This window comes from Silene latifolia, chromosome 1 (genome assembly GCF_048544455.1).
Source record: "Silene latifolia isolate original U9 population chromosome 1, ASM4854445v1, whole genome shotgun sequence".
Taxonomy (NCBI): Eukaryota; Viridiplantae; Streptophyta; class Magnoliopsida; order Caryophyllales; family Caryophyllaceae; genus Silene; species Silene latifolia.
In genome coordinates, this window is record NC_133526.1 from 32,495,877 (window position 1) to 32,513,515 (window position 17,639).

General features: G+C 40.6%; 1 non-coding gene across 1 annotated transcript; it reads right to left on the reverse strand.

Moving 5' to 3' along the window:
- Window positions 1–206: 206 nt before the first annotated feature.
- LOC141617774 (small nucleolar RNA R71) lies at window positions 207–313 on the reverse strand. Its single transcript, XR_012531206.1, has one exon. It is a non-coding gene; the product is annotated as a small nucleolar RNA R71 (small nucleolar RNA).
- Between the last annotated feature and the right edge of the window lie 17,326 nt (window positions 314–17,639).

Below are 17,639 nucleotides of genomic sequence, written 5' to 3' on the forward strand. Positions count from 1 at the left end.
TGGAAACCTTTTGCGATTATTGTGAAGCTATCTCTCAAACGGGCGTGACTCAAGACCAAATAAGATGGGTCTTATTTCCTTTTTCGTTAATCGACACCGCAAAGCAATGGTTGAAGGGCCTTGATAAGGCCACCCTTGGAATAGATTCTTGGAAGAAGCTAGCTCTAGCTTTCTACAAAAAATTCTACCCACCGGAAAAGACCAACATGCTAAGAGCTCAAATCACGGGTTTTAAGCAAAGGGATGAAGAATCTTTGTATGAAGCTTGGGAGCGGTTCAAAGGTATTTGTCGCTCATGTCCTCACCATGGACTTAGCGAATGGTTTTTAGTGCAACAATTTTGGAATGGTTTATATGAAGATTCAAGGAACATTCTCAATATGGGATCAAATGGAATGTTCACCGAAGTTGATGACAATCAAACATGGAACAATATTGAGGAAATGGCGGTCCATAATTCACAATATAGTAGACCTCGCAAGGCTACTAGAGGAGGAAAGTATGAAGTGGATTCCGTTACTCAATTGGGTGCTCAACTTAGTGCTCACATTGACACAATCAACTTGAAGTTTGAACAAGCTATTGCTAGACTTGAGGAAAACTCAAAATCATCAAAGCACCATGTCAATGCCATGACGGCATCCTCATCAATCCCAAGCGGGATATGTGAGAATTGTGGAACCTTGGGTCATGACTCAAGTGAATGTAGGGGAACAACCGAACAAGTTAATGCTTTCCAAGCTTACAAAAGTGGTACCCCTTATTCAAATTTTTACAATGAAAACACCAAGTTCCATCCAAATCTCTCATACAAAAGCCAAAATGTTCAAAACCCTCAAACAACATACACTCCACCACCCATGAGAAATCAAAATCAAAGACCCTTTTACAATCAAAACCAAGGCTACCAAAATCAAAATCCATACAATCACCAAAATGACCAAGGTTTTGATGTCCAAAAAGTGGTCCTCCAAATGCAAAAGAATCAACAAGAATTTTTCACCCAAATGCAAAAAGATAGCCAAGCAAAAGACACCACCATCAACAACATTCTAGCTCACACCAAGATGTTGGAAACACAATTGACCCAACTAGCATCTTCAAGCTCACAAAGACAAAAGGGGCAATTACCACCTCAAGGTAATCCCCTAGACATGAAACGGTTAGTGCCATTCACTTGAGAAGTGGTACAAGATATGAAGCACCGAAGGAGCAAGTTGAGAATGAAGTTGTGGTGCAAGGTCCCAAAGAAGGGGAATCATCAAAAGAAGAAAGTTCAAAGAAAAATGAAGACAAAGCCAAAGAAAAGGAGCCCATTGTGATTAGACTTCCTTTTCCAAGTCGTCAAGCCAAGCCCAAATTTGATGATCAACTTGGAAAGTTCATGGAGATTGTGAAGAACTTAGAAGTCTCAATTCCTTTCACGGAATTAATCAATCACGTTCCGGCCTATGCAAAGTACATGAAAGATATCCTCACAAAGAAGAAGTCGATCCGGAAACTTGAGACTATCGCCTTCACTAAGGTGAGTAGTGCAATACTTCAAGGGAGTTCACCTCCAAAGTTAAAGGATCCGGGAAGCTTCTCAATACCGTGTACCATTGGCGACACGACGATCAACAAAGCCTTATGTGATCTAGGGGCTAGTGTGAGTGTCATGCCGTACTCGGTAAGTAAAAGGTTGGGAATGGGAGAGCTTAAATGCACCAATATCACTCTTCAAATGGCCGATAGATCGACGAAGACACCATTAGGGATATGGGAAGATGTCCCCGTGCGAATTGGGAAGTTTTTCATCCCGGTGGACTTTGTCATTGTTGATATGGAGGAAGATTTCGACATTCCAATCATCTTAGGAAGACCTTTCCTACACACCGCGGGTGCGATGATTGATGTGAAACATGGAGAGCTCACTCTAGAAGTGGGAGATGAAAGCATAACTTTTAATCTTGACAAGACCATGAGAGCTCCTCGTTTGCATGAGCCATGTTTCATGATTGACCATTATAGCCGAAAAGATGAAAGAAAGAAATCGGAACTCCAATGGAGGAAGAAAGTTGAAGATGCTCCATTCAAAGAGCAAGTGAATTGTGACAAGGAGAGCTTGCAAAGCTCATCAAAATCAACCAAGGAAGAAGATGATGGCCTCATTGGCCAAGAGAAGAAATTGGGAGAGTTGTCTCCATCTAAGCAAGAGATTTTCAATGATCAACTCAATGAAGTTTGTGGTCTTTGGGACGACGAATTTGAAGGGATCTTTAATCCCTACATTGGGCATGCCATCGATCATGATCAACAACAAGGGCCACGGTCTATTGAGGACCTCTACCACAACAATGAATAAGCTTTTGATTACTTTTTCAAGGTGTTAAGCAACATCAACAACACCTTGAACATGCCCCCTTGACATCTCATCAAGAATGAGAGTTTGGTGGAGTCCTCCCTAAACCACCACTTGTAAATATTTCTAACTCCCTAACTTACTTTTAAATTTTTGTATTGCATTTTTTGTCATTTCTGGATTTTATTTACTTTGATCAAAATAATTGTCATGAAAAGAGAGAAGTGAGGGAGGGATTAACAATTTTAATTGATGTGTAGTACTTTACCTTAGTGTGGGGATGGCAATTGCCTAGGCTATTCATGCCTTAGTAGTGCCCCCACAATGAAGAACACAAGTTTTGAAAGAAAGAAAGAAAGAATGATAAGGGAATGCGTTTGTGCACGGATGGAATCAACTCCGTGTACACAAGGACCAATCCGAGCGGATTCCTGAGAATCCGCCCGTCTGAAGAAGATCCGAGCGTCCTGCTGAGAAGACGCCCGTCTTGGGCTGAGCTGAAATTGCAAATTTCTTGACTGTCAAAGAATCCGAGCGGATTTCTGGAAAGACGCCCGTCTCACAGAATCCGTCCGTCTTTTGGAAAAGACGCCCGTCTTGAAGCTGAAGAAAAATAAAGAAAAATCTCTGGACTGAAATCCGTCCGTCCTGCACGAAATCCGCCCGTCCCATCTCAGAAGAATCCGAGCGGATTCCCCAGAATCCGCCCGTCTCTAGGCGGGATTTTGAAAATTTTGAAGCTGTAGAATCCGCACGGATTGCGCCCAATCCGCACGGATTGTCCCTGCGTTTTGAAAAATGTCGAGCTCTTTATAACCCATCCCACCTTCATTCATTCATTCATTCTTTCATAAACACTACCCATAACATCAAAACCCTCATCCTCTCCATCTCAAAAACAAAAACCCTCAACAAAATCCACCAAAATCAAATCAAACCATCTTTCAAACAATAAATCAATCACCCCATCTTCATCAACAATCAAAACCAAGCACAAATTCTTCAAACTTTGAGTCGATTTTTGTTCTCATAAAGGCAAAGCCTTTCACCTTCAAAATCGATTTGGGCATTCTACAAATTGAAGATTTTTGACTCTTTACTTGGTTAGTTCATCAAATGGCAAGAACAAAGGGAGCAACAAAGGCAAGAACAAAGGGAGCAACAAAGGCAACAAAGGCACCAAAAGCAAAGGCTCTCTCTCAAAGGCAAAAAGCTCTACAAGCAAAGAAAGCTTTGGCAATGGTGGTATCAACACCAAGCTTGGAAGTGCAACCACAACAACAACAAACTTCTATGGGAGCATCACCTTCTACTCCGGTAATCGATCAACTCTTGCATTATCCGGAGGTAACTTTCATTTCCGATACCCATAGAAATACATTTGTCAAGTTTGCTATGAAACAAATTCAATCCACCAAATTCATATGTCAAGATGCTTTAGAGAAGTTGGGTGTTCTTGAACAAACAAAAGCCTTTTTCAATGCCATGGGTTTAAAGAAATTGTTTGAAATGAAGGAAGTAACATACCCCTCCCTTGTCTTGGAATTCTTAAGTTCTTTAAAAGTGACAAAAGTTGAGAATAGGGAAAATATTGAGTTTCGTCTAGCTAACACTAGTAGACGCATTACCTTTCCGGAATTGGGTGGAATTTTGGGTCTTAGAGATGAACATAAATATTATAAGCAATATGGGAAGTATGACCCCAAGCCTCTTTGGGAGGCAATCTCCGGGAAGAAATTTGAAGATTTTCATGCTTGTCGTTCTCTTTTGGTCCATCATCCGGGCATAAGAGTATGGCACAAAGTTGTGGGAAATACCATAATTGCTAGGAAAGACACCAATCATTTCACGGGACTCGATTTTATTCTCCTTGAATCAACTTTGAATATTGGAAGAATTCACACCAAGCCTTACAATTCTTTGAGGCTATTGGTTGATAGATGGCTTCATGTTGATAGTGGGAAGAAGGGTACAACCGTTATTGTTAATGGCGGCCTAGTCACGGTCCTAGCCAAGCACTTTGATCCTAATTTCAATAAGGATAACAAGTACAAGGCAAAGGAAGGTGGCCATCTTATTGATATGTCCATCATGATTAACAAGTTTAAGTGGGTTGCTCACAATCCCCTTGACACCAAATTTGGGTGGCTTACTAGTGAGGCTCGATCATTCACTTTACCCGCAAAGATTTGCCGTCTTAGTGTCCACCGGACCAACTATTTACTTCCCCTATCCGAAGAAGCCGAGTACATCATTCAACAACAAAAGGGTGATCATGAAACTCCCTCCTCTTCCATTGTTATACCGCCTTACCCCTTTGTGTATGAAGAGTTCAAACCGCAAGGAATTGAAATTGGAAAAGACTATGTAACTCTTCTTATGCAAGCCATGCACAAGCAAGCTTATGAAGACCGGAAGAATGCTTATTTGGCTCAATATCCTCCCCTCTTACATCTAGCTAGGCAAGGACTCCTTGATCCATCTTGTCCTTTGCCTAGTTGGGCGGATAGAGAAGCCTTATTTCCGGGTGCATCTAGGGACATGGTGGAAGACAATGAGGTTGTTGGAAATGGTGAAGAAATTGATGATAATATTGAGGAAGAAGCAAGTGGAGATGAAGAAAGAGATGGTGAAGATAATGATGAAGATGATGATGAAGAAAGTGATGAAGAAAGTGCCAAGGAAAGTGGCAATGTGACCACTTCTCATGAGGGAAGTGGTGATGATGATAGCATGATGGAAGACTAGCCTTGGAGACTCCTACTCTCCCATGGTTTGTCTATATCTCTTTGTATTTTATTTTCATTTTGATCATTGTTGGTTTAGTCCTAGCAACATCAAAGGACTCACACCTCGGTTCCATTGAGGTGTTCTTTGTTGTTCCCATTTTTGAAAATCCAAAATGACAATCTAGTTTCATGCATAGCATAGTGTGTGCATGAACTATACCCATGCTTTGACATTAGCAATAGTGTCTTATTCGGTTTGGGGAAGTTAATGCATACACAACGGGAGGTAATCTAAATTATCCTCTCCGTCATAACAAAAACCATGCATCATGTAGTATAGCTTAGTGTAGAATTGCATTTAGTATAGAAATCATGCATCATCTTTGCATAATTTCCATCATTTTGGCCATTGAGGACAATGCCCATATTAGTGTGGGGATGGGAATTCTAACACTTAACTTTTATTCAAAAACCCATAAAAATTGAAAAAATTGAAAAACCAAAAACAAGTTCATTTCCTTTGTATATATTGTCTTGTATATATTGTGTTTGTTTTATCCTTGTTCACTTTGATTGACTACGCCACATCCGAGACATGAGGATATTGAAGACCGCATGGTATGATCTTTCCAATCTCCTTTTTCCTCTTTATGTTAATGACTATGTGGCTTTATTTTGATTGATGCGGTAAAAACAATGTGAACTTAGGATTGCATTTAGTTTATATGTCATATTAGTTGGTAGAATCATTTGCATTAGGATGTTTATATGTTAGTTGCATCATGGCATGTAGTTTGCATGTTAAAAAAAAAATTTTGTGAAACCGTCTATTTGGGAAGCTTGACAAGTGTATATAGGCCCTAGTAGATGCTTTTTATTCTTAAGACTTTGCTTGTTAGAATGCTTGTAAAACACCCTAGGATGTGTCATGCTAGTATCCTTTGACCCATGGATTAAGGCCTAGTCAAGAGTACCTTGTGGTGTGATAACTCCTTGGCTACCGTTTATTCCAAGGTGACCCTTGAAACCATGCATACTTCTATCATTCATCCATGTTCTACCACACATTTTTGTCATCAAAGGGAATGGGCACAAAAAGAAATCAATTTGAGTTCAATGAAATGAAAAATGAAAGAAAGTTTGCAAAAATGCATCAAATGAAAAAAGGAGCAAAAATAGACTCCTAAAGCTTCAAATACAAGGCACCCTCGTTACTAATTGGGGTGACTTTGAAAATGTTCAAAAAGAAATTCAAAAAGTTGTCAAGTATTGAAATGCCAAAAATCAAAAAGAAATGGCAAGAAAGTGTTCTCAAATGTCAAATGCCACAAGAAATTGGGGGGAAAAACAAAAATGAAAGCAAACTCCCAAAGTGAAACTCAAATATCTATTGATCCCTTTTATCCATCATATCCATTTTTGTGCATGGTAGAGAGGGGACGACCCTTCTTCTTGTCTAGGCAAGAGGGGGAATTCCGCGATCCTCCAGTGTTTCTAACACCATAGGGAGTCTACTCTTGACAAAAGCATTTAACGATTGAGGACAAAGGTACCCTAGCTTGACACATTTTGGAGGTGATTTATTGGTATCCTTCTAGGCTTAGTAGTTTGAACAAATTGCATCTATGAAGGATTGTGTACCCTTGAATTGCTTCCCTTGTAGATAATTTCCGCCACTTAGATGAGGAAAGTGGCTATTCTTTTTGTAGATGCATCCATTATTTGGTTTTATGTGCTTAATGTTTGGATGTGTCGCCATTTTGGCAAGACCCACCTTGCCTTGCAAGAAGGCATCCTACCTCATGGTTGTCTTGTTGTGAGTTGAAGGGGCGGAGTGAGACCCGCTAATTGTCTCATATCGGCTATTATTATTAGGTTAGGTTAGTATTGGTCCTAGTCTTTGTCACCTCTTTACTCGGGACGAGCAAAGGTTCGGTTTGGGGATATTTGATGTGACCACAATTGGCGCATATTTAGCCCCCGAATTACCATTGTTTCCATGCTTTTTAGTGCCTATTTGGGTCATTTCTTATCTTTAGTTCTTTGTTTTGCATATTCTTTGAGATTTTGATCCCTTGGTAGGAAAGGAGTAAGAATCTTGCATTTTCATGGCAAAACGAGGCTAAATTGATCGTATTCAATGACCAAGCATCAAGGAGAGACAAGACTAGAAGGCCTTTGTACATAGCATAGTAGAAGAGCAATGTTGAGAAAAGGATCCTTGAGTCCCCAAGGAAATCCCCAAGGAATTCATGAAGAAAAGGGAAGAAAAGAAGAAGAAAAGATGCTGCCAGACAATCCGAACGGATTGTACACAATCCGTCCGTCCGCCCAAGCCCAATCCGAGCGTCCCTCAAAGGAATCCGCTCGGATTCCCCCTCGCCAATCCGAGCGTCTTGCCCAAGAATCTGCTCGGATTCTTCAGCCCAGATCCGACCGTCCCGACTCCCATCCGCACGGATTGCAGTACAGCACGTTTTCATTCTTCAAGCCACGATAAGAGAAGCCCTTCTCTCGGAGAATACCGGAGTCTCCTTGCTCAACTTAAAAAGTGTAATTACTAGTTTAGCCCTTAGTTAACCCTAATGCATCCTCCCTAATTTTCACTATAAATACCCCATTAGTCTAATTAGAGGAGCATGTTCTTCTTATCAATAATTAGAGTAGTTAATATCAATCAAATCTCTCTTCAATATTGTAATCAAGTATTAATCAAGTTTTAATCCAAGTTTTAGTTCTTTACTCTCTCTCTTGTTCTTCATTTATTTTGGGTAATTAGAAGATTATTGGGTTTATTGGGAGATTGACAACCTTCCATCAATCATCAAGTTCTTCTATTATTCTTTGCTTTATTATTGGAATCATTAGTAGGTATAATCTCTTAATCCCTTTTTAATTATTGCTAATTACTTTCATTTATTCATCATGTTTCATTATGTTAGTATGATTGACAACCTTTCTAGCATGATCAATATGATAATGAGTGAGTAGTCTCTTAGCTAGGGTTTAATGGGTGATTAGGGGAAACCAACATGGGGAATGATTCATGCTTAAATTAATATGCTTTCATGATCTTATTTGCTTGCTTGTTTTGATCTTAACTCATGAACATGTTATATTTGATGAAATGCTAAGCCTATGAATCCTTGCATTTACTATCATCTCCTATCTTTTCAATGAGACTTGTAAGACATAACCCAAATCGAGTTTTGTTAGACCATGCATGTGTTGAGTAGGAAAGATTAAGTCGACTTGTAGGTGTTGTACAATCTAATCGATTCGGCTCCGGGACCCAAACTTTCCTAGGATTGTAAGATATAACCCAACTCAATCCATCACAACAATAATTGCTTGCTTATAATTTGAGAACATGTTTGTATGATCATATCCCATGATTCCCCTATGAACCCATGACACCCTAGTGCCTTTAATCAATTGTTTACACCCCTCATTTTATTCATCTTGCTAGTTTATTTTCATTGTTATTTTAGTTTAGTAACCTTCTACATCAACCCAATTTGTGACACCCCTAGACACTACTAGTTACAATAGAATTCTCATTTCAATACCCGTCCCTTGGGATCCGACCTTTACTTGCCTCTTTACTAATTGTAGAGTTGTTTGTGAAGTATAAATTGTGTTTTGTATCGACCATTGACCAACGACCACATATGTTTAATTGTGAACACCAAATGGCTCCGATCACTACTCCCCAGGTCTCAGTCCACGCAGGAGCTCCCCTCAGCTGACGACCTCCTCGCCCGACGTTGGCCCGTCTCGGGATCTCCTCCTCCTCGACGGCCTCCTCCTCGTGAAACTCAGCAGCCATCACCGCAGCGGTGAAGGCCTGCTCCAAAGCCTCCTCGACAGTGGTAGCGTCAATCTCCATGGGAGCTCTCCCAGAAGTAGAAGCCTCATCACCTGCAACGTTAAAGCAAATTCAGGCCGCGTCATACGACGACAAGCCTTGGTTAAGGGATTTTCAAGCCTCCTAAGCCCTGAAACCGACCTATTCTTGCCATCCTTGGCCATATTCCCACCTACCCGATCACTCATGTGATAAATTGGGTCAAGTCAAGACCAATTCGAAGCCTAGTTCCAGGTTCGAGTCGAAATTTCGGCAGCATTTCGCTATAATGGCGATTATGCCCCAAAAGGTGTCCTGAAAAAGCTGTCACAAATCAAAATTCCGAGATGGTAGAAAGTTTACCCATCACCCAGGGATCCCAAATATCAAATTTCATCGCAAGTGGGCAATCCTAAGGCTATTTTCGAAGCGATTTACGGTCTAGTTGTAAAACCGTCTCACAATTTCGCTCAAAGGCTCAAAACTTGATGAAAATTCGAAACAAATACATGGTTATGTTCCTAACATTACCTACTATCCATTTCTAGCGTCAATTTGACAAGGCAAATCCATTTGGGGGAAAAGCCCCAAATTTTCAATCAAAAGGGTCGAAAACCCTAATTTTTTCGGCTCAAAATTCAACAAATGCAGAAGATTAATGCAAGATTGAGATACATACCTCGATTAGTCATGTCTAAAACAAGCTTTTGAATCAAACCTTGGCGAAAATGGTGAACATTTGAGAGAGAAATGAGTGATTTGTGTTTCGAATGCAAATGAATACAATCCCTCTGATTTTCGCGTTTTTACGCAGGAAAGCCAAATTGGGGAATAGACGCAGCAGGCGCTGCGCCTCTTCCAAGAGACGCAGCTCTTGCTGCGCCTCTTCCTTTTGTTCCCTCCATACGGATTTTAAAAAATTCGTTATAAGTTCGTTATTCGTGGGCCCATCTTTGGTGCGCCTCTTCCCCGATGCTATTTTACTCTTTTGGTCCGTTCGACGATTTTCTTTCGTTCCGGCTCGCATTTCCAAGCCAAGAAGAGATCGTTTATTCTTTCCAAGACCCGTTTTTTGCTTGTCGCAACGAGCATTTACTTATTTACAAAATTCGACGCACCTTCATTATGTCTCAAGCGAGAGTAAGCGGATATACTTTCCCTCTCATGACAAGAAGAAAAATTCCCCATGATGTCTCCAGCGAGAGTAAGCGGACGTACTGTCTCTCTCAAGACGTGAGGATTAACATCTACCCAAGCAGATCTTTCCCCCGCAGCCCCGGCCGTGTCCTGCTACTTGCAATATTTTCCCGAAGTTTATCCAAACAGTTTTCCCTCCAGCAGCCCCAGTAGTGTCCTCGCTACTCGCAATATTTCTCGTCTCCCCGCGGAGTTCGACAGGGTGTCGTTCTCCAAAAGTTCCCAAACCCAAAGCCTTCTTTCTTAGGTTCGTAAACCCGAAATTAGGATTTTTTTAACTATAGGATCCCAATCCTTTTAGGTTCATAAGCCTTCAAGTTCCCCAAGCCAATAGAGTTCCTATGCCCAAACCTTAGCTATCCTTAGCTGAACTTACTTTTGACCTCCTTCCCGTCAATGCTTTCCTTTAGGGCCCCATACCCTAGCACAATCCTTGTATCTCCTTTAGGTCTTACCCTTAGCTCCCATGCTCAACCTTAGCTCCTACGCAACTCCGAAAGCATCTCGAGAAGAAGTCTCAGGTATGATCTCTTCTTATGGCTGGCAAGCCTCCTTACGTAGTCTAATGGACTTTAAACGACCCTCCCCGATAGTCGACAGACTCTAAAATGTTCCCGACGACAGGTCCTTGGTTCAGACCCCTTGAACCGCCTCGCGTCGCCATAGTCGTCAGGTTGTAATCTTCGATTGACCTGATGGCTATACTTTGAGTTTCGCCTTGTCCAAGCCTCAGTCAAAGTGGGGGCTCTGTAGATACTTCATTTCTGCACCTCTCGTAAACCACCCGGTGATGATTGGGCCGCATGTTTGATACGCGAAACGATTTGTGATAGTTCGTAAGATTATCGTCAAGTGATTGCTCAAATATTAATGTCTACCTCATGGTTGTCATCTACGTCCCGATACGGTCGTTTTGACAGTAATTAGAGTACATTCGGAGTCCGGGCCTAAAACCGTCTCCATTTTCTGATAACCGTTAAATCCCGAGTCGGAATGTTCTGGAATGTTCCGGATATTTCTATTCCATATTTCACAAATTTTATCTTTTGGCAAATAAAATCTCGTAATATTCATATAAAGATATTAAGGAAATCGAATTATTTCCGTCCTACCATAACTCAAACGCGGAAATCTTTCTTCAGCAGGAGGAAACCTCCTGGGAAAAGACGCAGCAGGTGCTGCGCCTCTTCCAAGAGACGCAGTGGCTGCTGCGCCTCTTCCCAGGCCCTTTTCTGCATGTTTCTCGTATCTTTTTCATATCTTTCCGAGATTCACTTCCAAAGAGTCTCCGAAACCCGAATTCCTTCACGTGATTAGTATAAATAGGAGCCTTCGCTCGTCACATTTCTCACGCGAGTGTCCGCCCTTCTCTTCTCCCTTTGCATTCTAGACTTTGTTCTTACTTATTGGCGCCTACGTGCTTGAACTTTCGACCACGTAAGCTCGGATCTTTCCGGGTACCAGCCTCTCCATTGCATGACCGACCAATTTGACCAACTACACCAATAATCAACTTATTTAATCAATCGTTTTCCTCTTACAAGGGCACTTTCTTTGCATTCGCGTCGAGCATCACTAATCGATATCTTAGTCCTTCTCGTTTCGTCAACATGTAAGTCTGAGGGTGTAAATCTCTCCTTTTATTTATTGTATTTTACTTTTCGTATCATCAATTGTAAGGTTTACGTCGAAAATACCGTTAAAATCGATTTCTAAAACTCTTTGTTAACACCTGTTTTTGCGGATTTCCAGTAGATAACCGTCGAGAAAGGACGCAGCAACTGCTGCGCCTCTTCGAAGGAGCGCAGTTCCTGCTGCGCCTCTTCGTGAGGCTGCCGCAGTTCCTGCTTCCTTTCTTCTTCGTTTGTCCTCTGTAATTCGTGTTCAAATCCTTTCCTTTGTTTGTTTCGTCTGTTAATTCTTCATCATCATAGCATATAATTCACATGTATATTATTATTCATCATCATTAATATGTTTTATTCATCATAAATCCGACTTAAATCCCAAGTAATTCATATTTGCGGGTTTTCGTCATTAAATTCAATCCGGGTTGTAGAGATTCAATTCATCAATATTGAGTTTCTGGGATTCGTCTTTGATATAGTTTTCATCTGTTTATTCACATGTTCATATATTCGTCACCAATCCATCGTATCTAACTTAGTTAATTGAATTAATTTGTAGGACTCATTAATATTTTTCACTTCTATCATTATTTCATCATGTAATTAATTCGTTCAATTCCGTCTCATTCATGTTTTACTGTTTTCACGACTCATTCGCATGTTAACTAACATACTAATCACTTTCATCCGAGTAAATAATTTAATTGATCATTAAAATCACCAATTGACATTAACGGCTTGCAATTACGGCTTCACAGCTAGAACTGAGCCAAGGAACAGACGCAGCGTCTGCTGCGCCTATTCCAAAGGACGCAGCTCTGCTGCGCCTGTTCCTGGCTGAATTCTGTCCCTGAACTCCGTTTCTGCCTTGACTTAGTTTAATTAGTTTACGTATTAATTAACTATTATCCGTAATATCACGCTAATTCCCGTTCGTAATTCTTTCTTTTATTCTTTTTCTCAAATTATCCGTTTTAAAGGTATTTTCGACATAAATCGCCTAACCCTTTGTAATTATTGTAATTTTCATTATTGTAATTTATAATTACTGTGTTTCTTTTATTGCTTGAATGTTTTCACATGTAATTGAGCATTAAATCCTTAATTCTACCTAATTGTTTGCTAATTACGTGTCAACCGACTTAGTTAATTTCTCACATGTTAGGATTAAAACTTGGATGTTGCATTGCATGCATATAGCCGACGATATATCGAGTACGAATAACTTCCCTAATCATTAGTAGAGGCCGATATCGAGGCGGGCGGGATTAGGTGTTCGATCAAAAGAGCTTCCTAATACGTACCCTCACCCCTTACTCCAGATATCTGTGAACACCCGTGTTCATTGGCATCCACGAGAGTCATTCTAGACATAGAATGCTAAGGGTAACGATTGCTTAGTGTTCATGTCTTTACTTTGTGTCTTGACATGACACGAGGTACTCGAACGGTTCCAATTTCCCATAAAAATTGGTGGCGACTCCATACAAAATGCAAACGCTTGTTTCGTTTTCACCAAGCGCCCCCGTGGGCGGCCCGCTGTCCACAGACCCTAGTACGAATAAAAAACACGACGCTACGCGCCCCCCCAAAGATTAAGGGACAGGACACCCATAATCCAAATGAGGTCTTTATTAACCTGAACGGAGAAAAGAGCAGCAACATGAAGAATGAGACATAGGCCACCACAGCCATCCAAACCAACGCCTCATCCAACCCAACTTAGACCAACCCGACCACACCTCAAACGGACCCCAACACCACCACTGACCCACTCCAGTCATGACCAAGGCAAAACCATAACAACCACCGAGGCAGACAAAAGAACAACCCACAACACCAAAGAAACAAAAACTCCAACGAAGGCCACCAGCGCACCCCAACGAAAAACCCAACACCAACAACAAAGCACTTACATGCAACCACACAAAAGAACAGAGACCCAGGCAGAGAGCAAAAACACGCTAAAAGGATCAAAGACACTCCAACGAAACTCGATTCACTAAGCAACACCTCCCAGGACCACCGTTAACCAAGCAAACAGACCAAGCAAAGAACGGCACTGAACGACACAAGTGGAAGAGGAAAAGGGACCGATAGGTGGGGGGAATGGGGGGATCACCAAATCTGACCCTAATCACGCCCACAAAGAGCAACAGTGAAGGGGACGGATGAGCTATACTCATCGACACAGACGGACCCACAAAAAAACAAAGCCAACCCAGAAGTGGGGGGAATGGGGGGAACACTCCTGGGTTGGGACCGAAAAAAACAACGGTGACAGGACGAGGGAGCGAAAGTGCGGGAACGACAGTGAATAAAGACCCAAACCCGATGGGAGGAACCCATCCCAAAAGACCGACAAAAACGAAAAGAACCTGGGAAACCGCCGAACCGAGGGTGGGGAAACACCCCGGAGGCACAAACAAGACCAACGAAATAAGGAAAAAAACGACGAAAACGAAGGGAAAAAGGCTGACTACCGACCAAGCCACCACAAGCGCCACCCACAAACACCCAAAGCTGCCCCGGGACATTAAATCACCGATGATCCGCCGAAGAGTCCGAAAGAAATGGGAAAGTTGAAAGGGAGTGATCAAAAAACATTGAGACGGTCGTTCGCCGGAGATGGGCCCAGTGATGACCCCATCTCCGGCGAAAGGTTAGGATCCGATGAGAGGATAGAGTGAGGAAGGAGGAGGCGGCGGCGACACAACAATAATTAGGTTTTTTTGGGGGTTTTTTGAGAGAGAAAAAAGAGTGTTTTTTTTAGAGAGAGAGAGGTTTGCGTGGACACTGTCAAGTAAGGCTAAAGTTAAGGATAACAAGAATAGTTGACTTGACTTGAATTTGTAAGGCCGTTTACGATAAACTCATTCTTTTACTCTATCTCGGTTAACTTTTGCCATCAAAAGTTATCCTATTTTATGATCTAGTAGGTGTTACTTTGACGGTTTATTTCCTGTGAAGGTTTTGGACGGACTTTGTGTAGCCATTTGTATGACTTCCATTTTATTATGAGATGTGATCGTTTTTAAATGCTACCATTCACATCTAATCATAAAAATGACCAAAGTTCATCTGAAGTATTCAAAAGAAATAGGGCGTCTAAAATCAATAAGTCTTGCTTGTGACGGACACTATTCGTCATAAGTTGAAAACGGATAGTGTCTCTCTCACAATAAGGCAAGTGGGAGGGCAAGTGGGAAGGAAATGGAGCACTCTATGAATAGTGCCACTTGCATATTGTGAGAGGAGCACTATCCGTCTTCAGCTTGTGACGGATAGTGCTCGTCTTGCTTCAATGAGAATTTGTGATCTAAAATAGAGTCCATTAACTATTAATTCCTTTTACATACCGGTTTTCTAAAATAACTCTCTTTTATAATTTTTTTTTATATATTACTCTCTTAAGATGCACTTTTATCAAAAAAATGCTTCAAAACTCCAAATTAGGTGACTTATTTCGTTTGTTTTTGAACTTATTATCCATTGTTATACTTTTCAAAGTTTAACTTAGCTAAGTCACAAACGTAATAAGTTCATAAATACTCCGTAGATGTTAAGATTGAGGGTCATCTTTGTAACCTTAACTATATTTTTCTAAATCTACATAATTTAGATGTTAAAATTGAGAATCAGGATTAAGGATGGCAATGAGTGGGATATGGATGGGGTAGAGCCATATCCATATCCATATCCATTTAATTTATGGTCATCCATATCCCACCCTCATCCATTTAATAATTTTTCATCCATCCATATCCATATCCACCGGGTGAAGCGGGTGGAGCGGGTACCCGTTGGATATTTTCACAGCTTATAAAATTTAAAGATAATATATCATAAAACAATTGTGGCGATAAAATTAAAAGGTATACATAATTCAAGTAACAATATGTGTTAGCAAATAGCAACCCAGTATATATCCAACAACAAAGTGTCTTTGCAAAGCAAGTGACTATACAAATACGCCACACCAACTACAAAGAAATCACTAACGCATTATATTATTGATTAAACTAACAAAAGTAAGTTACTTGGATTAGTGAAAATAACAATATCCACATAAACACAAGTTTTACTTTTCCTAAATAACAGTATGATATTAAAATTAAGTAAAATTTCTGATAAAAAAAAATATATTTTTAAAGAGAAATCATTAATAACCTAAATAATTATTAACTTAATAAAAAATTAATTATAAATATTAATTTCGGATATCCACAGGGTGGTTAAGCGGGTGAAAGACGATAATCCATATCTCATCCTAAATTCACCCATATCCATATCCTACCCTAAATTCAAAAAAACTTCGTCATCCATATCCCACCTATTTATTTTCGGGTGGATGGATATCCACAGGGTAAGGGTGGGACTACCATCCCTAATCAGGATGTTGCACTTATTTTCTTAGTTTCTTCAAAGTCGTTATATGAAAACTTTGTAGAGTCCACTTGTAGTGGGTAATGAAACTTTAGCCTTCCCTGAAGGAGTCGTCGTCGTTTCATACTACGGAGCTAGCTAGAAGGAACTAATGATGTGGAAGATGATGAAGCTTTGGAATTGGTGGCTAAAGCAAAAGGAAAAGGGTTCAAAGTGGTGGGAATAAGAAGTGTAGTGGCCTAAGTCGAATGGACCGAGTTTTAGTGATTGTTGTCATAACTATCATGGATCGGACATGGTTATTGAAAGTTAGAATGTTCTAAGTTGTTTATGGAACACAATTAATAGAATGATAGCATAAACTACTTCTGTCACATCATCCACAACAATAAAAATATCTACTTTAAAGGCTTGCTTTGGGTGGAAGTAATTATTAAGGAAGTAATGGGAGCTAAAATAAGAAGAAATTGGAGGAGATTGGTACTTTGTGGTGGTTGTGGATGGTGGAAAGAGGAGGTGAGGGGGGAATTATTACCTCTATATGGAAGTAATTATTACTTGGAAGGGGGTGGGTAACAATTACTCCCTTAATGGAGGGAATATTACACTATATTTTCCCATTTCTATCCATTTTTATCTCCAACCCCCATCCCTTCCCTCCATTTTTTAGTTCATTTTATCTCTATTACTCCCTTAATTATTACTCTCATCCCAACCATGCCCTAAAAGTTGATATTATTACGTACACTCATTACCACACAACAATAACACAAATTCTCATTGAAGACGGGAATTATCCGTCAAGACGCTGAAGACGGATAGTGTCTGTCTCACAAAATACAAGTGGCACTATCTATGGAGTGCTCCACTTGCCCTTCCACTTGCCTTATTATGAGAGGGAAACTGTCAAGAATACGACTCAAGATAAAATAGAACGACTTGCCTTTCTCATTAATCATATGAACGTATTTATAGGAATACATACGACGCCCTAGGTTACTTAACCTAGGCCCAATACGACAATAATATAACCCGACCTACAATGAACTCCGTTACCCCCCTCAAGTTGGAGCATACGGATTGTAAATGCCCAACTTGGACACTAACGACGTAAATTGAGCAACACCTAGGGCCTTTGTGAGGACATCTGCAAGCTGAATCTTAGTAGACACATACGACGGTGCAACAAGACCATCTTTAATAGCATCACGAACAAAGTGAGAAGCAATATCAATATGCTTTGTGCGTTCGTGAAAAACAGGATTACGAGCAATGTGCAGAGCAGACTGACTGTCAAATGATACAGGTACGGCAGCAGAATGTGTAATACCTAAGTCCAGGAGCAAACTGGTTAGCCACTTTATTTCACACGTAATAACAGCTAACGCACGGTATTCTGCTTCAGCTGAAGAAAGCGAAACAGTGGGTTGTTACTTGGTTTTCCATGACACAATAGATGAACCTAAGAAAACAATCCAGCCACTCAAAGAACGACGTGACATAGGACACGT